General features: G+C 33.4%; 1 protein-coding gene across 5 annotated transcripts in view; it reads left to right on the top strand.

Annotated features, from left to right (window-relative positions):
• Positions 1-25,691, top strand: part of LOC115439814 (cell surface glycoprotein 1) — a 57,730-nt gene that overhangs the window by 13,347 nt on the left and 18,692 nt on the right. For 3 of the 5 annotated variants that reach the window (XM_030163826.2, XM_030163824.2, XM_030163827.2), the window contains exon 2: positions 365-446. The exons of 1 other annotated variant lie outside the window; for it this stretch is intronic. The gene's annotated coding sequence lies outside the window, so the exon portion shown is untranslated. Of the gene's footprint in view, positions 1-310; positions 447-25,691 lie in introns of all 5 variants that reach the window. One more of the 5 variants, XM_030163825.2, reaches the window with a different exon arrangement.

The following is a 25,691-nucleotide window of genomic DNA, read 5'->3' as shown; positions in this document are numbered from 1 at the left end:
ATTCGCGTGGAACAAAAATAGAATATTATTTTTTCCATATTGCAATCACATGACTTCCTAGTTTCTACATATATATTTTTAGTTTATTTTTTTTAATACATGATAGAAATTGTCTTATAAAAAAAATGTATTGAAATATATACTAATAATAAAAGGATAAAAAAATTGAAAAAAAAACCTACATTTTCCAGGAAAATAAAAAAAAAATAAATGCAAAATCCTGAACCGAACCAGGGTCTTGCCCGCATTTTGCTCAAGTTTCTCCAAGACTTTTTTTATTTGTACATAAAATTCGCCTTATATGCTGTAGCTATATACATATTGTTCTATTACTACGATTATTATTTCGGGTGATTTTTTTTAGAGACAATGTGATGTGAGTGTGTGATGAATTAAGTTTTAAACATTTTGTGACTTTTTTGTGTTCAAGCTGAAGAAGAATTTTGGTAAGTATTCTTTTTAAAAAGGTTTATTTCTAATAGAAATATTTATAGCAGTCATATAGTGACGGATGAGAATGGCCTCACGAGTCGAAGGTACTCGGTTTAATTACAACTTATACTTATATATTTCCATAGCTTGTGTGTGTATTCATTGTTATTTGATGATAACATCGTCACATGCTTACTCGAGAGTTCATTTAACATTTTCCTGAGTATGTAGTCATCCATCTTGCAATAAACGCTTTGTACGGAAGGCCTATCCCCTCTCAATAGTATTGAAGGCCGGAGCACAGGATTTTTTTACTATTTTAATATATTTCCGACATTTTGATGTTATGTTTAACATTCTAAAATTCAAATTATCATATTCAAATTATATTTGTATGAAGGACGTTACTTCAAATTCCTCATTGATATTGTAACATGCCAATTTCTAAATAGTGTTATGAAACACGTTTTTGTTTGCTTTGCGCAATTATTAAATGCGATCGCATTGTTTAGTAGGTCATTTGTAATTGTTTTATAATGGCACTTGTGTAAATATTTTAATGCAATATAAAAAGCAAATAAGTGTTAGTCCATTTTATTAGCACATGATTATCATCAAAATATTGTAATACATATAATAATATCAGGCCTCCTCTACTATTGAGAGAGATTAAGCCTTAGGATTGGTAAACTTCACAAACCATCAAAATTCTTATAGAGCACTTCTCAGGTATGCAGGTTTCCTCACGATGTCTTCTTCACCATTAAAGCGAGCGATAATTCGCAAAGAATACACACATAATTTTAGAAAAGTCAAGGTGTGTACCCTTGGGTTTTGAACCTGCGGACATTCGTCACGGCACTCCGATTCACTTCCAACTAGGTTATCGCCGCTTTTTTTCAATCAAAATATTATGATGCGCTATATTAGTTATATAGCTATTTTAGTTTTTCATGACTCTACGTTTGTTAGCCTGGCAAGGTTCGGCTTATACAACACATCGGACTTTTGGATGAGCGCCTTAGGTGCTGGCAACCCTTGAAAATTAAGCGACCATGCTAAGGGCAACCATTAACGGGTTACGAACCTCGGCTGAGGACTGTTACTGGGAGAGGATGAAACATTAAACATTAGGGTATCTAGATAATTAATTTCTGTGTATATACTTGAAATAGTGTGTTAGGTTGATCCCAAAGTGGAGTGAGATAAGAACAAGGGTTGAAGAATATATTATATCTAAATTTATATTTAGAATACTTCTACTATTTGCATATTGCACCTCTGCCTGCCCCTTGGCGGATAGAGGGCGTGAGTATATGTATGTCTGCGTATAGAAATGTTATAGATGATCGCTCCAATACAATCACATTACCAAGTAGTATTAAGAATGGCATTTTTATGATATCGAAGCTCAGCGTCTTTCAATGAATGAGTTATCTAAATTCTGCATTTGAAATTCTAATAGAAATACCAATTGGCAGTTTAATTGAAAATATCTCATCACTTGCCTTCAAATGAAAGCGTGAAATAAAATAATGAGAATAGAGATAATAATAAAATAACATTGTTCCTACCCATAACATGCGGTCGACTTTCATCACTTCGATCACATATAAATCCTATTAAAAACACGCCAGATTTTTAAATTATACATTTTTTTAACATCATTGAATCAAATAGGTATTTCAAAGTCATCTATCGAGTTTTTATTGTGAGACCGATGATATAGTAAAAATAGGATACAAAAAACAAAAAGATCGCGGTATTTCCCGATATATTAGTTTTTGCGGTTTCAAATTCATAAGAATCTGATTGGTTTAAGATCCTTGTAGTCATTAAAATCTATGACACACGAATTTATCGTTCGCTTTAACGGTGAAGGAAAACATCGTGAGGAAACCTGCACATCTGAGAAGTTCTCTATAGGAATTTCGAAGGTGTGTGAAGTCTACCAATCCGCACTAGGCCAGCGTGGTGGACTAAAGCCTAATCCCTCTCAGTAGTAGAGGAGGCCCGTGCTCAGCAGTGGGCAAGTATATAATACAGGGCTGATATTATTATTTATTATATTTACGACTAATATATATTATACTAAATAGCTTAAGGGTTTGTTTTCGTTCTTGTTCCGTAAGTCTATTACCAATAAATCCCATAGTGTGTAGAGTCTAATCTCTAGTCGTTTCATGCTAGAAATTTCTTCGAAAGTCGCTGCGAAGATAGGTTATCTATTTTTCGCTTATTACGAACTCAAAGGCATAGAAAATAGTGACGATATCGAGTCTTTGGTTTTTTTATGACATAATGTTCTGATATGGGTATTTTTAATTCATCTTTAGTTAGGTGAAAGAACGCATAAAACTTTGAACAGTATTTTTATGTAAAACATGTATGTTTTTGGACGATAATTTAAATCTTTTATTTTAATTCACAAATCTTCTTAATACCAATAAATGTCATAATATATTTATATTTTATTATGCGGTGTTTGAGGTAAAAAAACGTTTGAATGTAATTTTTAAAGCTAAGACCTATTAAGATGAAGTAGGATAAATAACGTAGAAAGAGCGATTCAAATCATAGGATGACGCTTTGTTGTAAAAAAAACAATGTTGATAATTTGACCCCGCCTTAAAGGACTGTATTTACCAAAAATATATTGTTCCCGTTTCCTGTTGTTGAAGGATCTTAAACACTGGTTATTAGGTAATCTCCCGAACCAGTTTGGAGAGGTCCCATTTTGTCTAGTGTTTGGATAAAACAGGAATGTGCAAGAACTGTCGTATTCTATTTTGAAAATTATTGTACGGAATGTAATGTCAGGAAATTGTAAGACTGAAGATCTAATGTCTTGCAGTGCTAAAAGCTCAATTCAAAGTTCCATTATATTTCTAATGGACAGGAATGAAGCACTTATCATTAAGTGACTGATATTCTTACTCAGATCATAAAAAAGGCTTCCAAATAAATGGAACTTAAGCATATAAATAATAATTTGCATTTAATGTATTTATAATATTACTTATGTACTTTTATATATGTATGTTTATTAGTATCATTAAATATTAGGTTACCTTGATGCACCTACCTTATTTATCTCTGCACCAACCTAAGGTAGACTGGGAAAGAATGCCTTCGGCATTAAGCCTAATAATAATAAAATAATATCAGCTCTGTATTATATACTGTCCCACTGTTGGGCACGGGCCTCCTCGACTACTGAGAGGGATTAGGCCTTAGTTCACCACGCTGGCCTAGTGCGGATTTGTAGATATTACACACCCTCAAAATTTCTGTAGAGAACTTCTCAGGTACGCAGGTTTCCTCACGATGTTTAAGCCTGCCGATATACATTCATATACAAATAAATAAATACCAGTGAAATGAGATTTTTTTAAAAGTTATAATTAATTAATACCAAATAATATGCTCATAAACTCTATTTGAGCAATTAAGATTCCAAATGATGCCAGCTGTAGCCCAGTAGCGATACAACACTAAACGTCTCTCCATAACTTGGACGTAACTGGCCATAATTGCTAATCGGTCTTTGTTATTTTTGGACTGCAATTACTTCCAATTAAATAATTTTGTTGAGCTATTAAAGACTATCATGAAGTTCGAGCAGTAATGACTGATCCAGAGTTCCGTAAGGCTTATCTTCGTTTCCAAATAGTTCACTTATTTTAGTCCCTTTAATTCATATCTTGACACGCGAAAGAGGACCTTATGGGCAACCTTCAATATAACGTGGAACGATAAACACAATCCACGTTTCTTTAGAATTTATAGTACTATACCGAACCCTCATACTGGATATATACAAATCGACCCCGGCATGTCGGACTGTGACTACAACGTGATTTTATAATCGTTTTGGAACCAAAATGTGGTTACTTAGAACAATTTATAGGACAAATAAATGTTGCTGTTGATAATTTAAAATAAAAAGTTAATATATTTTAATCGTTCGAGTTTGATAATAGTAACGTCGCGGCATATTAATAGTTATGAATGGCACCGATCGTATGTTCGTAGAAGTACATGAGATTTAGTTGCATTACCACGAGTTCTCATTAATTTAAATGTTTATAAAAATATTTTTATTTTATTACATTGGTATTTTTGAAACTCTATTATTGATACAGAATTTATAGTTTCCGGTTCCAAAACAACTATAAAAACTGTTACCTCATACGTATTGAACTCTAAAACTCGTGAAAGTATCAAAAAGCCGATAAGGCAATTTTTAATTGCACAATAGTTGCGTGGTTACAATTGTTGTCATTCAGTAGCCGAGCGAAGTGCGCGATGCGTGCGCGCTGACCCACTCGCCTCTGTGTCGCAAATCGGCTACCTCGGTCTTATAATATGCAAGTTGTAATTATTTGTTTGTAAAGTACGTAGTAACATATTTTCTTAGTTCAAAATTGATTTTTAATAGTTTTTTTTTATCACATGGGATGAATATTATCTCGGTAATATGTTGGGCTACTGCCTAACCCTTCGAAGATAAGGACGTCTGCTAATATTTTTTATGTTAAATTGATATCTCTTCCTTGGACTTTATTATTTGAGTTCAGTATAGATATCACCAGATTCCGTGTATAAGGCAATTAGATGCACTCTTTTCGTGAGGTCGGATAAACAGAATACCACAGAGATGAGCTTGTTGTTCGCCTGATGGTCAGCGATACGACCATCCATAAACAGTAGAAACACCATCCGACACCTTGAATTACAAAGTATTGTATGGTATTCTACTGCGCCCGCCATCCTGAGACATCGGATGTTAAGTCCTATTATGTCCAGTAGTTACACTGGCTACAATGTTATAAAGCATTGTTTGGTATTTCACAACACATACAAGTGTACGGTGTGTAGTATCGTGGCTTACTCCAAGCTTAAGACCAGTCTAACTTAGCGACAAACATTTAAATTGTAATAAATTACTAAATATGAAGCAGTTGTGTAATCGACCTCGGGTTGCAAACAACTAATCGATTGGATACGCTTGTATTGATTTCGTTTTCATTGCTGTCTTGTAAAAGTTTGCTTATTATGATGAAACGGTGGCGAATTCACGATTATACATTTTTGATGAGTCTTCTGATTTGTGATACTATTTCGATATCGTAAAAATGTATTGTTTTTATTAGAAGGCATTTTGCAAAATGGCGGGCGTTAGTGCGATTTTGGCATTATTGGTCTTCCCTGTGAACCTATACGCATTTGAATACATTGGCAAAGAATTATGCAATGTATAGATAAGTCCTAACTGGCACAAGTTCAAATCTTAAAATTGCACGAGCTAATAAAATATCTACCTCATTATTATATTAATATCATTGATCTGAAAGGTCGTACTCTTCATTAGATTAACTCTACTTTTTAGCCATTTGTTAATTGGTATTGTGTCAATTAATTCTTCACACATACCTGTCAATAAACTGACAAACCAGTTCTAAATAATGGGTCTTAATTATATTCACATTTCTGATTATTCTAACCTTGCTTGTAATCTATCTAAACGATACAAATATCCTCAATAGCATCGCATCATGTTGCGACATCAATTTTTTTTAATTATTATATTATCTACAAAATTATATTGATTAGAGACGTCTGTCTGTTTCGTTGCTATTGTATAACGACTAAAGTTAAACTGATTTTTGTAGAGAGGTGTGTCAAAGCTCAAAATAAGCACATTGTTTATTTTTAAAAATGGACTCCGAATATGATAGATGAATTACTATCGTAAACAAAACCGTTAATCAAACAGAACAATGAGCTCAAAATATATGTGTCGAGTTGTAAAAACACAAATTCTATCCAAAGTTGCGGAAACCATTTGACTTTTTTTTACAAATTACCACCTTTATTGTTATTGAACTGATCGCTTATGTTGAATTCACCGGTCTTACGATCCAATATCGACGCTTCTGAGTACAGCACCGTGCAAGCAAACACATACGGTGAGTATGTGTTGTAATACCGAGAAAACCCGCGCCAAACCATAAGGCTTTCTTCGGCGAGTTTTGGTGGCTGATGTTAACTCCATCTGAGAGATTCAGTCCCGAGTGAAGTATATGGGAAAACTCGCACAAAGCTTTGCCCAGCCTGGAAACCGAAATCAGGATTGTTCTATACACAGACCAAATTATACAGGGTGTCACAAAGTTCAGATTCAGAGCAGCATCAGTATTAAAAATTAAAAAAAAAACAGCTTCAATATTTCACTGGTGTAGAATGTGTACATGATTATGGCTATTAAAGGTAAATAAATACATTTAATTAAAATCGCCCGCACGTCCTTAAGTATGACTATTTTTGCACTGTTTTATAAAGTCTCGAAAGGTCGCGGCAGAGGTATGTAGATATGAGAAAATTACAGATATGTCTTTTATTTCATTATAATTTGAACACTTTTGCAAAGGGTTACAATAAAAGAGATTTTACTTATTCATTATTAGGTATGATATATTTTAGTAGCTCTAATGTTAGAGTAATTATTAGCGAAAGAAAAGTACTTATCTCATAATATTCTGTAACAGCTGATAGACGATGTATATTATAGTATATTATGCATTTTAATTATATTTGTATCTGGTTAAAGTTTCTGTTTATATTATAATGTTCATAACAAAATTATATTCACCTGTTAATGGTAGATATGTTGACATAGTCATATACCACCCACATAAAACCTAATTTGACATATGAATGAGGTGTCACTTTCGTAGTTAAAGTCGTGTCTACACGACGCTAGCGCACAGCGGGCGACCTCCGAGTGTCCGGTTGGTGTAAGGTCGCATACGCAGACATTCTCCGGCCTTATGCGCTCCTGGTACATTGTCAACGAAAACAATATTGATTAATATTGAGAACTTGTTTGTTGGTATGTTTTAATTGATGGCATCTATAATGGCGTGCTAGTTCGATTCTCATATAAACTTCTTTTGATCCTATATCCAAAAGTTGTTTTAATGCATTCATATACCACTCATTCGCGAAACATTATTACTGAGTTCTAAAAATACTCTATAAACCCATAGTATAATAACAACTGTCACATTGGTTATTATTAAATACCGGTTTTACAATCATTTAACAGATTAGCTAAAAGGCTATTTTTATCTATCTTAGCCAACATGTTTATTTTTGAATAGTATATAAGTGTCTATAAATCCAAATCATCAGCTGGACGATGCTAGAAAGGACAAACGTATTGAAATTATTTATTTATTTAGCATTTCATATACAAAAGAATACAGGTAGATTTAATGCCATAGGCATTCTCTACTAGTCAACCTTAGGGTGGTGTAGAGATAATCATGGAAGCTGCATGAAAGAAAGAACTGTATTATAACTCCAAACTACCAAAATTTAACACAACAAGATGTTGACGATAAGAAAAAATACATAAAAAATTAAATTACCATCGCGATAAGAAAATTGTGCATAAAAAAATAATATCATTTTTATTCATACTCTCCGTACGTATGACTTGGCAATAATAATTATGCAATGTAACCAACAATGCCTTACGCAACTACTTAGGTCATCCCACATAAATACAGACAGAAGTGCTTCTTATGTAATATAAAAAGGCCATATTGGTAGTTAACTTTTGCATGTGTTCTTACCTGTATTTTTGTAAAACGGGCAGTTGGTATCGCTGGAATGGAATTACGTGATCAATTGATTCCTACGCTATTTGGCCTTGTAAATTTAATCATCCTAAATTAATTGTATAGGTACCCATTTATATTTGTTGAAGATCTATATGGATCTTACTTCGCTTGTTATAGTTACATCTATGTTTTAGATAAGGTTTTTGTAGCCTGGTAATTGGCCGGCTATCTCTGCAGCTTTAAGTCAGATAAGTTAGAACTGATGATCTGTGTTTGCTCGTTTAATTGTTGAAGTAAAGGTATACAAAGTAATTCCACCTACATTGTCTATAAGAGCCAGCAGACATTTCTTTTCCCCCTCCGCCCATCACAGAAGGTTCCATCCTTTCCCCACACTCATCTGGGCTACTGCAGTCATTAGGCTGGGGTATTCCAATATCCCATTAGCTGGTTTCCTCCGATGTCGACTGCAGGCATCCCTACAAAATAAAAAAAAACTTAATCTTCATTCCATTTCTTACCCAAAAATCCCTAAATGACTTTAGTGATACATAACGCCATGTGTAAGAAGCCAGGGCCATCTATTTAAAATTCAAATATTTCCCATGATAGCAAATTAAAGGGACAAAATGTAGTGTATATATCAATACAGGACATAGACTGTCCGTATGCTAAATTTCATCCAAATCCGTTCAGTAGCTACTGTTTACTTCTAACATTAAACATTAAATCATTTTCCCAATCAATCGCATTCATTTAAGAGTAAAATATAATAAATAAAAATAAATAGTATGTCGCAGTTTTTGCCAATGTTTGCGTTATTGAAATTCTTTAATCGAGTAAATTAGCTGTAAAGACATTTAGCGTTACCTTGGAAACATTTAACGCAGTCACACAAACTGCATGCCTAAAGTTGATTAATCGGTCTCAAAGTTAAGAGGTTAAATGAAACAACTTTCGAATTTATACTTTATATAGGTACGTTAAATTCATGATTCATTTGGTAATATGCATACAATAACGCCTAATCCTTGTTGCTTAATTACTTTCCTGCCTCTGTAACGTCTAAGCAAAGCTGGATTTTTTTAAAATAACAAGAGTTTATCTTATATCTGACGCGGGACCTACCCCAAAATGGTATGAAATTACTAGTCGTGAAAACAAGGTAAGTCTTTTCTGTCATAGTTCTTTGTGAAAACGAAATAAGAACCATTTTAAAGGACACACGGCGACCACGAATCGGGAGACGCAACGTAGACAGGCTCCCCACGAGATGGACCGACGACCTGGTGAGGGTCGCCGGAGTCCGATGGATGAGGGCGGGCCAGAACCGATCCCTGTGGCGCTCAATGGGGGATGCTTATGTCTAGCAGTGGACGATACCCGGCTGAATTGATGATGATGATTAATATTCACTTGCACAGGCTACATTGTCCTTTAATCCGTAACAAATAGTACTTATACGTTGTTGACGTCATTTATCATCTTGATGACCGGCTGGAGTGCTATACTGTGGTTATTTATAATTATTTGTAGCTAGGAAGTAGTATCGTAATGTTTAGTTCCTACTAAACAATGTAACTCTTTTAAAATTTCCTACCTTACAGTTTAGTCGTAATTCTTGGATGTCATAATTTGTACACATGGTCCCGCTTCGATTATTTCCATTTGATGTCAATAATAAACAATTTGACAATACCTATACAGATTAACTCTCACATACGAACGATGTTCGTTCCTACAAAATAAGGACTGATGAACATTTTCCACCTACGAAACATTATTCATTAGGTCAGAAGAACAAATTTTATCTCAGTTATAAAATTATTAAGCGATTTTCGACCTTACAATATAAAAACAGTAATAATATATAGACTTGTTTTCTTTAAAAGATTTAAGATAGTTCAATGAATATGTTAGATTCTTATCCAAGTTACAATCATGATTAATTTATTCACACTTCGTAGTATTATATATAACAGTACTACGGTTTATTTAACTCAAAACCGATTAATAAAGATAAGTTAAATATTCTAAGCGTGAATATTGCATTGCATTGCAGTGCATTAACTGTTTTGGCAACAAAAAAATATTTTTATTAGTGTGACTTTCGGATGACCTACACAAAGATGAAAACATTAACACATGGATCTTCTCCATTAAGATACTAATTAGAAGACACTTAATCGTTTTCCATATCTGGAAATCCTTTATGTAAGTTTATCGAGTTTCTTTTTTCATATTGTCAGAATTACCAAGAATCGGGTTTCCTAAAGAAGATTGATGTAAGTTGGCCGGGTTAACCACCGTTTTCGATAAACTATCTCAGTCGCTGCTATCGAATCGTAAAAATGGACTAAACAGAACATTTTTTAAGGCTTTAAAATTATTTAATCCCATGATCGGGTTGAAGACCATCGTTTGTTGAAAACTTACGTAAAAATACTCAGGTAAAATTCTACTTTTTACATGTTTGAATGAGCGATTAAGAATATTGTACTAAAAACAAAACTGAAAGGTTAGGTAGAGACGCGAGTATCCATACGGCTTCATAATGTCTATTCCCATGATGTATTATGAGCTTATATGTGATGTTTATTTAGGAAGAATTTTTAATTGTCGTATTAAAACCTTTTTGGTATTTGTTCTTAAAAAGTAAATAGATAGGGTTTTGTCAGATTAAATGTAGTTAGGCTTTTCTTTACGTACTTAATAATTAAATAAAAATATATTATACTATCCCAACGTACATAAAATATTGTGCTATAATTGATCATAAATAGAGACAAAAACTCCAACAGACACGTTTAGCCACGAGTAACATATGAATGCTCATTGTATTCGATATAAAGGCTGCCATTCACAGGCCTCACGTAACATGTCATGGGAATTACGTTTCGGATTAACAGACAGCTTTATTTCCGTTGCTAAAACTTTTACTTGCTCTTTATTTGGCCTAGTGACTTACATTATGCTGTCAGTGAATATTAATGATGTCAAGGAGTAATATAATATTACGTACTCGATACGACTCACATTAAAATCTAATAAAATTGTACAGTTTTATGAAATAAAATTACTAAAGTCAATATTTTACTTGGTTTTTCCACGTAGATCACATCTTTATCTCCGCAGGGGTGGGCAGAGGCGCAACTAGTACCTACACCGTCTTTTAGCCAGATACTTTTGTCCCATAATGTGATATTGGGCTCAAATTCGAGATTTCGAGCCGATACCGAGCAGAAAACCTCAATATTACACGATCCAGGATTGTCAGCGTACAGTATATAATAATAGGATACTGTTGTAACTACCAATGATTACGGATTAATCATCCCAATGTAAGCTAAAATAATAATATCCACCCTGTATTATACTGTCCCGGTGCTGGGCACCGACCTCCTCTACTACTGAGAAGAATTAGGCCTTAGTCCATCGTGCTGGCCGAGTTTGGCTTGGCAGACTTCATATACCCTCGAAATCCTTGTAGAGAACTTTTCAGGTATGCATTCTTCATGATGTTTTCCTGAACTGTTAAAGCAAGCGATAATTCACAAAGAAAGCACACGTCAAAAGTCTTAGGCGCGTGCTCTTGGGTTTTGAACCTGCGGACATTCGTCACGGCAGTCCGCTCCACTACCAACTAGGCTATCGCCGCCGATGTAAGCTATGTATACATAATTTTCCGAACTACTGACTGCAATGCTGACCACATACAGAGTTTCTAGTACAGTTGACTGACTGCTGTCCTCATACATTATAGCCAAGGGCCATAATTACAATATCTTAACTGATTTAAGGTAGCATGAGTTATTAACTAAATAGTATTTAAAACTGACCGTTAGTCCAACACTCCTTTATATGTTTTTTACCAGAGATTAGTAAATAATTAAGTTCACATAAAATATATTTCATTTTACTCAACAATGTAGCTTTACCCATATGTCTGTATAATGCAGATATAAAACTAGTTAATATAGTTAATTATATACCGGACATCAGGGCCCAATTGTTGCACCAAAAGTTATTACCAATTGGTAATAAGTCTTATTTGAAATGTCCGTATGACAAGATCGCAGCGTCCTTAGATAATTCCATAATGATAAATTTACAGAAAATATGCTAATATTCGCATTAAAAACGTGCAAATCATAATATGGAAAAAAATATGCAGTATTTTACATTGATGTTTCGCTATTTCAGGGTAAATTGAGTAACCATTAAATAAGCGCAAAAATTTGGTATGACAATCTTCCCACTGTCCGCTCTATATAATCTTAGAACTCAAAACTGTAAATGATTTTAATCAGTTTTAAGAATTTTAAATACCGTTATAACCTTTGACTATATACATCTATCTAAAATTAAAATAAATTTATTTTAGCGGATCATAAAATGCTCCTAATCTCTGTATTAAAATCCTTATATAGCCAGAAGTTTAAGAATATTTTTATAGACCAGATAATCAGGCTCCGTAGAATCATAAAAATGGTGACACACATAAAGATTCATACAATATCTGTTAAATTTTATCTAGAATCATATCTTGAGTTTAATCGTATTATTTATATGACATTTACTGGCATCCTTTGAGGCCATATAATCATTTTATCTGACAATTTGGTAAATGTTGTGACGATATCCATCCGAGATTTGCAAGGTAAAGCGTTTCTAAGAAACTCTATTCGAACTAAATTCAGAGAATAAAATCCTTGCTTTTAACATGAGTAGTTATATTCTAATTTATTAAGCTTTTTAATATCTGAATAACATTAAAAAGCTTAATAAGTATCTGAGTAATATCTGAGTTCCAATGGAGTGGAGTTAGAGTATAGATATATTAATTTTACCTGATAACTAAATTCGGTCCAAATTTCCGCTATTCCGATTTTGTCCGATTCGAATCGTACATAATGTATAAGTTCCCTAATGACGCGTTAACCACCTCGTAAAGGCGTTTGTGTAAAATATATTTTCAAGTGTGAATTATTATGTCACGACGGTGACCTTTTTACCCAGTTCTATCTGAGATTACGTAGACGCTAATTAAATTACAATGTCATATTGTTTGGTTGCTCGGTTGTGAATGTTTACGGAAAATAAATAGTAAGGTAACGGACCCATTGACTGCACATTTTTAAATAATATTCATGAAAAAAAAGTTTATAATGAAATTGTAGCATATCACTGCATATAGAAAATAAGGAAACTAACAAAAATCGTTGTAGGTTTTGTGCTACAACACGAAAAAAAAAACAATAATGGTGGGCCTTGTTAGGAACTGGGTTTTCTTCAGCCACACTACCGTACAGAGAGTATTCATTTGATTTCTCAATTTGTGATATCGGGAACCACGTGACACGAGCTTTGGAATGTATTTTTGAAGCAACACTTTGGAGTGAAATATAGATGTATTTGCTACTTTTAGTTAATGAAACTTATTGTTTAAATGGCATGGTTTCTATTTTATACATTAAAAATAATAATTAAACACTCTTTTATATTGTTTAAAGGACTTTTATTTAGCTAATGTATTCATTGGGTTTAATGAGACCACTTACTTCTTAGGGTAAAGACCATTGCTAACCAAAGTTAAGTGTAGAGTTTTGTAGTTTATAATTTTGGACGATTTTATTTTTTATGACTAAACCCCCTTAGAATTTGCCAAAAGTAAGTTGTAAGTTGACATCGTTTTATTTTAATGTTTGTGATTGACCAAGAGACCAATGTCAGTCACGTGTAAGTCTCTCAACCAATACCAATAAAACCACATCGTGACGTGTATTTTCCCGCATTCTAAGCACTCAATTGTATAGCTTACCATCAACCGAGCAAATTAATCGTTGCATGAATTACTTGTATAAAAAACTGGACATTCAAATATCATCAGTCTATTACATCTAGCATTAATCTATTATCTTTTTTAATAAAATATAAAGCCACAAACAAACCCCGGTCTTATACAACGTGTTAACAGTTTTATGTAACAAACACTTTACACTACATCGATAAATGTACAACATACTTCCTGTCCTGTTTGTCTATCTAATAGATTCGACACCGGCGTCGAGGTTGGGATTTGAATCCGGATGCACTTTTTATAAGAGTGTGATATAATAGTCTTGAAATGTCGGTAACAAGAAGTAAGTTTATTGATTTGAGTCTGTTGGGAAATAACTTCGTCTGGCAACTAAAATTAGTGTTTTATTAAGTTTTAATACTAGGTGTTGCTTCGCACGCGTTTCTCATCTTTTTCGGAATAAATTGAGTACAGTTTATATTTATTTTCATCCAAGATATGATCTATACATGTGCTAAACATTCTATTCCGGATAAATGATTCTGCATTCAGTTCGTCACAGTCTTTCACATTTATGGTAGTAATAAACGCTCGCGGAGACAAACAGGACAATATGCATATCTGCTAGCTATTAGCTGTTAATGACTTCGTCTGCGTTCTAAGATAACAAAAAAAAAGCATCACTCTGCGGCAAAACTGGTGGTTTGTGAGATCCCAAGGTGGAAATTTATGTCCGATATGGCGAGATGCATCTGCCCTATAAAACATATATTATGACAATCGTTAGGCGAAAAGTGATTGCATTAATTGCGACTCTATACCATCAAGGTTAAAGGACAATAATATATATTTTGGATATGTAATGTACAGTCAGCCACAAAAGTAGCTGAACAAATTTAAAATCTTCTTTAAACTTTTGTCTCTGTATCAACAATATTATTTATTCACTAAAATAAACTTGAAACTATTCATTTTGTATTAGAAAAAGAAAAAAAAATCGATAAAAATTAATGTGTAGAAGTGTTTTGAAGTTTTGAATTTGTTCAGCTACATCTATGACTGACTGGTATATTCGTATGTAAAACGAAATATGTCAATAGTTTAAAATATTTACAAAACATATTTAAACATGTTGGCTCATGGCCATTTAAACCGTCTATGTTTAAGTAAATAAGTTTTTGCTTAACCGCACACATAACCCTGTTGACATCGGATATGTTGCCAAATTTTTCGAAACAGGTAACGTTGAGTTATATTAAGAAGAAAAAATGGTAAATAAACATATACAATATGTTTTTGGAGTCAATAAATAAAACAACGTAAGCCTTGTACGAACATATTTTTGTTAAGTCAAGTACCTATACAAAACATTATTAAGTCACTTTTTATTTTGTTTTGTACACGATAATTATTATTATTCAACATTTGCGAAATCAGTGATTGATTTAATAATCCAATTTAATTTTTTACGGTGGGAGTCATAATATGAAAGAAAATGATTTGAGATGAGATTGTATCATTGTAAAAATTACTTGGGTAATTGAAAAAACATATGCATAAGTAAAATTATTTAGTTTGCTAAACGCATGGACATGGTTTATTACTTTTCAATACAACGCGACAGACGAATCAAATATGGAAACAGTATTTAAAATATAACCCACTACTTATTTTTGAATTATCATAAAGATACAGCTTCCATTCCATTATCTTTGATACCTCATCCTTTCCCAGTGACAGCCTTGAGCCGAGGTTCATAACCCGTTAATGAGTTGCTCTCAACATGGTCGCATAATTTTCAAGTGTTGCCAGCGCCCAAAGCACTCACCCAAAAGTCCAGTGTGTTTGTATAAGCCGGCCTTTGCCAGGGTAACAAACGTAGTGTCAAAAAAAGCTTCAATATTACGTATTATCCAATTCAATTTTTTGCAGTTATGTCGAATTGATGTTGCAAATTTGTTAGGTACCTACATAATTGTGGACCCTGTACGGCAATATATAAAAATATATTATGACTAGCTGTGCCTGCGGCTTCGCCCGTGTTAAAAACAGTGTCACAAAGTATTTCCCGCGTAAAACTCGACCCACGAGATTGTTTATAATCATGCAACCTCTTAACAGTAATCGTAATATTTCAGTAAATTTATTTTAATACTGTAATGTACTATTGACCTAAACTTTCCTGAAGAATTGCATTATCTTTTAATAAAAACCGTAGAGAAATCCGTTGAGCAGATTTTGAGCAAATCTATCACATACAAACACACGACTTTTGAAGACTTTCATTTATAACATGTATAGATATATATTTCTATTATGATCACGAAAATCTAAAACGACGTTGACTAATTAAGTGTAATTATCTGGAGTGCAATATTAAATTGCATTTTTGCAACGGTATCATTAGGTCGACTAGTCGCCGCGCCCGGTTTGCGCCGTACCGGTTCGCAACGACTCCATTCCACGGTTGCGTAAAATTACGCGTTTCCATTGTCACACTTTCATTTATATTATGATTTATTGAGTCAGCCTTTATATAATTATAATTGGAAACAAACAAATTGATGACTTGTTTTACTGTTTAAGGATATTGCGTTTGGAAATTGGAAACCATTATGAATGACTTTTTTATTTTGTTATTGTAATTAAAAGGAATGCAAGAAGGTTCTCGAAAGAAAGTTGTTGTTATTCTACGCAATATTTTAATTGAATAGCTATTTGGCAATATTATTAGTTGTGTCAAAATGTCGAGAGCATAGGTGGCGTAAAGAATAATTAATCTAACTTTTACATACATTTATGATCTGGCACCGAGAGTCTTGTCCTTCCCAGGGTCTTAAACTATCTTCATGCCAAATGTCATCTTAATCCGTTCGGCAGTTTTTAAATTTATTGCATTCACACAGACGACGCAGGAGACTTTATATAATATGTAAGAATATATATCACCAATCAACCCTATAATGTAAATGATAAAGTCGTATCGTACAAAATAATGGACATAAACAAAGATGCGAGATTAGATTACTAAACCAACTTAAATGTCATAAAAAGTTTCAAGTTTGAATTAAAAAAGTAAATTTGGTCTGAACACTATTGTAATACTTTTCGCCATGTTGTAATGGACTTATGACACTAAATTAAAGACCGGCCCATTGTTGGTATCGACCCAAAATAACACAAAAACCCTAACTAGGTCTCCAAATAGACTAAAAAGTCTGTACAAAAGAGAGCAAGTTTTCAACTAAGTAAACTATTTCGTCATCTTTAAATATTTATCAGTTAAAATGATTTCTTTTCGTTGTAGTTATTTTTTGTGCTTACGCGAATATTAGATATTGAAATAAAATTATAATTCGGATTTTATCGCTGTTTTTTACAATACGATTTTCTCCCGATGTTTCGAAGATTTCAGCCTTCATAATCCATGGTCCAGTTCAATCCATGGCATGAAAACTTGTTTCTTTTCTATGTTCGTTATAGTTGTGTGTAACAGTCTCGTGATTAACTTCCTATGTAATAAACATTCAGTTGGTTATTTATTACTGTATATTATTGATTTGACAATACTTTTTTGAATGTAATGTTTACCTTTGATTTAACCTTAATTATAAAGATTAGCAAACACCAAAGCTATGCAATATAACATCGCAACGCAAAGAAACGACGGCACTGCTGTTAAGTATTTTTTAATGTTGATAATGTTGATAAATAACATACATAAGGAATCGCGTAGACGCTGTCAACTTGTTGCCGAAAAACACTACACTTGTAACAGTTGCTTCAGCAAAATTAGTTGCGCGATTTAACAATTTATAAGACTTAGATGGAATTATCCTAATGTAATAGTTTGTATTTCTGTTGTATATTTTTATCTGATGATCTATGCCCCTCATCAGTATTCACTCAAAGCGGTTTCTATAATAAATAAAACAAATAAATATACTTTGATACAATGTGGTTTCTCAAAGAATTCTTTGTTTCAAGGAACGTTGAAAGGCACTGGGCGTGTTTCGAATAATAAATTTATGTTTACGAGCGTTTGCTTTATAAAATGTGTTTGAAACTTGACGTAAAGTAAAAACGATGAGCAACGTCTACAATCGATTGCTATCTCTATAAGTAGTAACTGCAATTTTTTTTATCCTCGAATACTTTGACATATCAATGAGGATAGTGTGCGAAATGTTTGCACACCCAATAGGGTAGTTGATAAGGTATAAACTTTTTAAATTTGGTGAAAGGCGATGTAAATAATAGTAATAACAAACTGTGACGTCACTAAGTATCACCGGCCATAACGCTACGTGAGTGAAAAAGAGATAGAGGATATGAATAGCTGCTTTTTTTTTCTAATTTTCATGATAATTCAACAGATTTTTTCTATATTGTTTTCTGTTACATATAAAATAATGTACAGAATCAAACATAGGAAACTACGTTACAAACAAAATAAAATCGCCTTTACTCCTTTCCATCAGAATCCTCACTCACTCAGTTGAAACACGCGAGGCAACATGGCAGTAGTTAGTACAAACAATTCCTAACATGATATTATTTTTTTTAATCTGTAAAATGTGAAACATTATTTAGATTCAGTAAATTTTTTACCCTAACATCAGTTCAGAAAGCAGTTTACACTAGGGAAGAGCGGGCAAGAAACTCTAGTGTTCTCTTTTCAATGGATGACCCATGGGTCTTCTTTGCTTATTTTCTTCTACCTTAAACGCGCGAAGTTCTCAGTGTGTATGTCTGTATGCCTTTATATCAAATTATTTTTTTACACAAAATTATTTTTTATTTATACCTCTGAAATTTCATTAAAACTGACGAATGTTTTACAATTTAATGTAACTTGTTAAGCATTAGTTGATCCTAAATCGCGAATCGACGCCTGTCACCGATATATCCGTCTGTACAATCCCTATCTCGGCATCTTTTGCTGTCTCATAACGTTAAGTAACTAACTGCCTTTCTTTGAAGTGAAGAAATCTTTATAGATACCAGTAGTATTATTTAGTACATCATATCTATCGTATTAATCAGATTACTTATGTCATTACAACCTATTTATGTGTAATCTCACATATTAGCCTGTTTCGGTTGATAGGTATCACTGCATCTTTTATTTTGCCATCGTACATAAACACTATTATTTTGTATTGAAGGACATTATAGTCAAACTTAATAGGCTTTATGAGAATATCTTGTCTCTTAGAGTGATGAGCGCAGTGTAAGACAACGAAAAAAAAATTAAGTAATTTTAGGTTTAATTTTCGGTGCCACATGTAACAATTGAAATGAAATATTCATAGCTTCTATAATCTTATCTCTTTACGAGAATCGAACTTTAAACCTCTTGATATCTATCATACTGGGACTTGTAATGCGAAAATATTCTTGCTATCCACCAACCACATGAGTTAGCGTGTTTATATCTATCCCGATGCGCGTTGAGTGAAAGTGAGCAGCCGAGCGGCGCGCTTACAGATAGATTGATATGTGTGCGTTTCTATTGCATTATCCTAATATCACTTAGCTATCACACAGCGTTCGGCTTCGTTTATAGCCAAGGACTCTATCGAATTATGTGATAGAATTTGTGGGTATCGAACTATCTAGATAAGACAAATGTATAATCGCTCTACAGTGGCGAAGGGTGAAATTTTAAGTACTAATATAAGGATGCATAAATGTGGTCTGCAAATTGTTTTAATGATAATTAGATTTTACATAAATTACGAAAGGGAAGCCCGCAGGAATCGGTTTATATGAACACTTCGCCAATGCTACTCTATCCACCGAATTATGTGATTTAATTTGAGTCTACCGAACTATCTAGATGAGACAAATATATAATCCCAGATAACTCTGCGATGGTCGATTCAAAATCTTACCGAAGTTTGGATTTCTCTGCTTGCGAATCAAAGTTAGCAATTCCGTAGATTTATAATGTACTATTTATGCATTCAGTATATTTATTATAATTTGCAATACACAGCCCGTAAACAAACAAATATATCACCTGACATTAAGTCATTCCTTCCTATAAATCCAGAATAAGCATGGATGTGTGTCTGGCCTTAAAGAAAGGAATAGAGAGAATAGGAAAGGAAGGAGCGTTTTGGAATTTACTCTGAAAACCTACCTAATATGAAACGCTACAAAAATCCGTTTAGTTATGCGCGTCGGGTTTGTGTTCTCTGCTTATGTTTATTTAAAAAAAATCACAGCTTATACACTCTGCCATAGCAATAAATCATAATATTATATATAGAGCTATTATTAAGGAAGTTTATTTATTTATTTAAACGTTATATACAGTAGATGCATACAGGTAAACTTAAAGCCTGAGGCATTTTCTAACAGACAACCTTTGGGTGATGCAGAGATGAGACAATGTGGGTGTAAGTTTATAAATATAAATCGACGCTTGAAGGCAATTAGATCTAAGTGACAATCAGTAAATTTTTGAGTAGAGTGATTTAAAGTTTCGATTTTAATATGAAAATTCATAACAATTAAAGTTTTTATTTTATAAAGATATAGCCTAATGATATTAAAATTGTCCTAGACCTACACAACCTAGATCAAATGACGCAGAAAAATATGGCAATTCTAAATATTTATAGAATACATTTTCAGTATATTTGTCGCTTAGATATGATTGCCTTTCAAGCATCGAAATATGAAAGAAGTTTTGTTTTAGTGAAGCAAAAACTAAGTAAACGTTTGTTATGTATTGTAGAAGTACAGCCTGAACTCCGTCATAGAGCATTACTTCATATTTAGCACAGCAATGCGTCTTGTAATTAAAACTGCACTGATAGGTGTGGATCCAGGGGCCTTATTCACTATCCCGCACGTTATTTTAACAGTGCGTAACAAGCACGTAACACAACACATCACGTTTTGGACTATCGAAATTTGGCTTACAGAATACCATTCCACGCACATTTCTCGAAGATAACATGACACGGCCGCGTTACGCGTTTACACTATCATACAGAATAAAGGCCCTGGTATATATATAAAATAAATACCGATCTGCGGAAAGTTGACGCTATTAACTTAATTGCATGTCAGCCATAATTTATCGAAGAGATTAATGAATATATGGCCTCTGGAGCATCATGCTGCCTTTAAAACAGTAATTATAACATTATAGGACTAATGATATTGCAAATAAAATATATGTTTCGTATAATTATATCTTATGTTTACGCGAATGTTAGACATTAAAATAAAACTATTTTGTTACGGAACAGACTGACCGCACACATGATGGCTGCAGTCTCCGAAACGTCGGAGAAAATAACAATATAAATTACCGCTATAAAATCCGTAAATAGTTTTATTTCAATGTTTAATATTCGCCTAAACATAAGAAATCGGTAATAGATATTACTAATCAGATTATAGAACGCATTTTTTTAGCTGAAGGATGTGTGGAAGATTTAATATCTCAAGTAATTCTAAAGATATGTCTGTAAAAGATTCTATTTTGAATTGTAGTAGGCATCACAATTAGTAGACCTATATAACATATTAAAAATCATTTAATCTGAAATGGAACCCATGTTCTAAACAATCCACTATCAGATCGACCTTAGAAGACACCAACGTTAGGTCATTTGAAAGGAATCACAATTTTCCTCATGCTATGTCAACCACATTGCGGAATTACGATTCATGTATGCGAACATAAATATTCCATTTGAATAAAAAAGACAAAGCAAATAACACAATATATTTATCTATAAGTATAAAAATAGTTTTATGTTTTATTATTCTTGAGGTGTTTCGAATGGCGACTGCAAGTAAGGCCCACAGAGTCTGTGACTCCAATAATTGAGGTTACATTATCTTCACTGAGACTGCAGATGCGAAAATAACTTCTATGAGTATTTATTTTATTTGTACATTTATGAGATTAAAGATTCCTGAAATCTAGGGGTAAATACTTACTAGATCCTCGTTTATATATCAAATAATACCAAAATATAATTAGACAATGGCGGTGTCTTCTTTTTTTTGCTTTGAATGATGAGACAAGCCTGCCGGTCGCCTGATGGTAAGCAATACGACCGCCCATAGACAGTAGAAACACCATCTTGAATTACGAAGTATTGTTTTTCAATATTTCTTGTAATAAATACGTTTATAGCGTATTTTTATGCGTTCGTATTTTCTATACACCTAATCGAAACATGGTAAAATTTATAAACAAATATAAAAATGCTCAACCCTCCATCATGGTCAGCTCTTAAGCATATCCCACAAGGGCTAGAAATGTAGGTCTCACGTACAATAACCAGAGCACGTCGGTCTGTCCGTCACGTTGCATAACTGTACTGTGACGTGACATAAATATATTGTCTATGTTATGGAATCACCATAACTAGTTGAAATTCAGTCACGGTTCATTTCTTGTAACGCAATAGAAAAACGCCGACACCGAAGGGACTATGTAGTGTAGGTTTGTAAATAATAAATAATAATATCAGCCCTGTATTATATACTTGCCCACTGCTAAGCACGGGCCTCCTCTACTACTGAGAGGGATTAGGCCTTAGTCCACCACGCTGGCCTAGTGCGGATTGGTAGACTTCACACACCTTCGAAATTCCTATACAGGACTTCTCAGATGTGCAGGTTTCCTCACGATGTTTTCCTTCACCGTTAAAGCGAACGATAAATTCACAAAGAATACACACATGATTTTTTAGAAAAGTCAGAGGTGTGTGCCCTTGGGATTTGAACCTGCGGACATTCGTCTCGGCAGTCCGTTCCACACCCAACTAGGCTATCGCCGCCGTGTAGGTTTGTATTACTACTAAATTGATAAGGAGTGAGAAGCTACTATTTCTATAAAGAAATAGACCTAGAGAGTATTTGAGTAACACAATGATGAACGACATCCGATGAAGACCCAGGCTGCATTATAGTGAGTTAAGTTAGCAAAAATCAAAAAAATCCTCTTCTGTCTCTATTTGGTGGACGCAGGATATTTGTAACCTTAAAACCAAGTGCAGTGGGGTCACTTTACCGTGCCTGAATACAGGGACATATTGACATTACGTTCATAAATGAAAACACGTACGCGTTCTTTACGTCTGCGAACATTGTAAAAAAATTATCCGTGAATTACGAATATTTACAACAAAAATCCCGGTTTTTTCTTTTCTGATTTTTGATTATTTCTAGTTTGTTGCGCATATAACATGTGCGTGAGTATATTTGTGATTGAAAGTATGATGTTGCCGTTGCGAATTTTCTTAGAGTAGCAGTAATGGCATAAGAGTGTATAAAATGAATGTTACTTTGTTTGATATTCATTTTGTTCTAAACTTAGACTTTTTTATTTTACATCTACGATTCAAGTATTTTATTGTAAAGTGTTAAGTATTAAAAAAATATATGTAGCTTCATTGTACCAACATGACCCAGTATAACAAAGATATCTCTGAAGGAATTGCATTAATGATCCTTCTGTGAGTATTTATGGGATATTGAAATCAATTAACATAGAACTGACTTGCTAGTTTGCCGACAAACGATAAAATAACTCACGATCTTTATGTAGAATGTCCTAGAAAAACTGGACAAATTAAAGGCGTGTACTTATAATAAACATAGGACATTTTAAAGTATATTTTATTTATTTAAAGAATATTTAATGTCAAGTCTCATACACAATGTCTTGATACCGAAGTGAGGTGCACTTTTCAAGTTAAAGTCTTGGTAAACACACCAGTCGACCACCTGTCTTCATTGACAGAGATATGGCAAAAGGTTGGCGATAAAGTCCTAATGTACAGAGCCGACAAAAAAAATTGAATCCATAAAATGTAAAGCCATATACACACCTACAAATAAACTTGCGTATTAACCAAATATCTTTGCATGTGCATAACATCGTCGATTTGAAATATTGTTGACCTGGCTTTTAGAATTACTGACAGTGACAAAATGATATCTCATGCACCTGCCTTGAACTGTATTTATATTATAATTATGGATGTAATTTGTGCCTGTAAATACGATCCAAACATTATTGATTGCACTCCGTGTTCCAGATGTTTGTTTTTCAAATACCACAGTTAACGACTTTAGGTATACATTACGAGCTTCTTCGCGACTTCACCCGTACTTAATCCCTTGCTGGAATAAAAATTAACTTGACTGTTAAAATTCTCCCTTTTAGCGCAGCATACAGCCAAAATTCTTTATATTTTACTCAGCTATCTTTGATTATAATCAATTAAAATAATGAAGACATTTAATCTACCGCATTGTCAAATGACATCATCGAAACACATAAAAAACCTTTTAAATTATTCAACACTGTCACAGTTCAAATATGCCGTAAACTTCGCATATGCATAATAGAATTAATAAAAGTGAAACCACTTTGGACGAAACCTGATTAAGGCGAATAAAAATATTGGCCGCACCCTACACCGGTGATTATAGAAAACTTTACCTTCCTGTAGTCACAAACAAAAGGTCAATTGAACTATATAATAATGTATTTTATTATACTCGTATAAGTTGTTTAAAGATTGCAATCTGCTTATAGTAATGTACCTTTGTACCAGAGTCTGTCAATTTGTTCGCGTGTCACGTGAAAATGGCTGAACGATCTTCGATGCAGGTTTGATTATTATTTTAATTGAAATTCCAGTCAAAAACGTAAGCTATAAAATTCACGGTAGGTATAAGGAAAAATACGCGTTACGAAAACCACCGAATAAAATACGTTACTTATTGAATAAACAGTTAATGAATCGATATTAATACTATCTTACATTATATGTTAACTCATCTGCCTTCGACAGCAATAAAATGAAAATACAATATTAATAATTAAGTAGCAATAGTTAACGTTTTACGAATAATTGTATTAGAATTATTTTTTTACTATGGTAAAACATTACATAGCTCTATTTGTGAACCATAAAAAGCAACTTACAATGATAATACTAAATTACTTCTCCTGTGGCTTGGCTTTATTAACATGGAACTATTCGCTCACTGGCTTAAAAAATGATTTATAGTTCGTATGCTCCGCAGAAATTAGTTAACTAAGTTATTACAAACTGCCTACCTATTGATGACCTCTGCGAGATTGAGTCCTGAACTCGATGTAGTGATTTATCAAACAAATGAGCTGACAAATGAATTGTATTATATGGCAAAAAAGCTAAAGCTATTTTAGTTTTTTAAGTAAATACTCTGTAATTTATATAATATAAATAATAATATCCCTCTGCTGGGCAGATATTACTTAGAAGTGTTAGGCCTTAGTCCAACACGCTGGCCTTGTGCGGGTTAGTAGACTTCACATACCTTCAAAATCTTCATCGAAGAATTCGAAAAGCTCAAGACATGTGACTTGGGTTTAAACCCACGGATCTCCATGTCGGCAGACCGTTCCAATACCAACAAATCGCCGCTTTAATTTACATACTTTAATTATAAATTTACCAACATATTTTCCTCTTTTTTCCTTCCGAGTACCAGGCTAAGATAACCAGTGTCTTTTTTTTATTGCTTTAAATGACGAGACGAGCTTGCCGTTCGGCTGATGGTAAGCGATACGACCGCCCATAAACAGTAAAAACACCATGAATTACAAAGTATTGTTCGGTATTCCACCGTGCTCCACCGCCATCGTGAGACATGAGATTTTAAGTCTCATTATGTCCAGTAGTTACACTGGCTAAAATGTTCTTCAAACCGGAACACAACAGTGACTAAACATTGCTGCTTGGCAGAAATAGCCATTACAGTGGTACCTACCCAGGCGGACTCTCACATATGAG

This window comes from Manduca sexta, chromosome 18 (genome assembly GCF_014839805.1).
Source record: "Manduca sexta isolate Smith_Timp_Sample1 chromosome 18, JHU_Msex_v1.0, whole genome shotgun sequence".
NCBI classification, from domain to species: domain Eukaryota; kingdom Metazoa; phylum Arthropoda; class Insecta; order Lepidoptera; family Sphingidae; genus Manduca; species Manduca sexta.
This window is presented reverse-complemented; position numbering and strand designations above follow the sequence as displayed.